Raw genomic sequence first — 1,494 nt, 5'->3', positions numbered from 1 at the left:
TGGAATCATCAGGCTTTGAGACAGACAGTCCCCTTTGCCATAGAAACAGTTGGCAAACAAACAAGGGATCGCAGCAGGACTATGGAGAGTCCATTCTGTTTGAAAATCTGTGCTGTGATAATGTTAATTCATTATGAAAATCTACCCAATTAGCCATTTCAGTAAAATGGTAAATTAACTAATCTATTACTGTAGAAATTGCCCTTTTTGCAATTTAATAAAACACAAATGCATAATGGCAAATAAGGTTAATGTGGAAAAATGCCATAGGAAGTAAAAAAAAAAAAAAAAGAAGCTCAACTTGCTAATATGCTAATTAGCTCTCCTAAAACGTAGGTCCTCTTGACTCTAACTTGCCAGTGCTCTGGAACTATTCTAAGAGGGACTATGGAGTCATAAGACGTAAAGCAAACATTAATTTGCAAATTAATTTAGATTGAGAAGTCTTAAGCATATTCCTAGAAAATAATTATTGCAGCCAGAGGACCAAGATGAAGGAAGCACTAACGTTGCTTCTGCTGCACATGGAGCCATTGTGAGCAGGAGCTGGGGCCACAGCATCATGGACGACTCTCCGCATGTGAAATCAGAAAAAAGAACGAAACCACGTCTCTTTCAAGGACCACAGCATGAACACCCAAACATTGGCATTTTTTGTTTTCTTTCTTTTAGGGACCTGATCCAAAGCAGAGAGCAAGACCATACACTAGACCATAAACTGTTTTTAAGGGTCCAAAGCAAATGAACATACAAGTTTGCTTCTAAAACTGCTGAGTTAAACGGTTCATGATGGCCTTTTCATTATAGAAGAGAAATCTAGAGTTAGGGATCTAGACCATAACCAACAGTCAACTTGCATCGCAATGAAGTCAATGCTGACCCGCAGTGATCGCCTGTGAGTCTCGGAGACTGTAACTGTTTACAAGAGTAGAACGCCCCGTCTTTCTCCTGCGGAGCTGCTGGTGGCTTTGAACCATCCCCATCACGACCCAACGTGTAAACCCTCCACCACCAGGGCTCAGACAGTAGTTTTAAAGAAGCGAGTTGTGGCAGCTTAGGTAAAAGAAGTGCTAAACATTAGCTGCTCAATTGACAAAGGTTCCTAAAGAATTAGAATTTGGGGCCATAAATTTGGGCAATTATTTAATGATCCCGATTTTGAAGCTTGATAGATGGGTACATTTCAAGAACACTTGTCCGTGAATTTCATATGGATAATGTACTAATACTGTTCAGTATTACTGAACAATGAGAAATTCACCGAGAATGTCTATTTCCCAGTCTGGAAGAAAATTAGAAATGAAACTGACCTTCCATATCATTCATCTGTAATAAAATACAGGAATATTACTCTTTGAAAGAGTATAAGAAATGGTGATCTCTTTGTCACACTAATGATACCAGAGCAGCTTTTTATATATTTTACCTTGGAGACCTTAGCTGTGATCCTCTCTCCCATAAATCACCTCCTTTTATCACCATTTCCTTACAGAG

This window comes from Echinops telfairi, unplaced genomic scaffold, assembly GCF_000313985.2.
Source record: "Echinops telfairi isolate 266 unplaced genomic scaffold, ASM31398v2 ScPeMD7_5868;HRSCAF=6743_0, whole genome shotgun sequence".
Taxonomy (NCBI): Eukaryota; Metazoa; Chordata; class Mammalia; order Afrosoricida; family Tenrecidae; genus Echinops; species Echinops telfairi.
The sequence above is the reverse complement of the archived record's forward strand: the minus strand, read 5'-3'. Positions refer to the sequence as shown.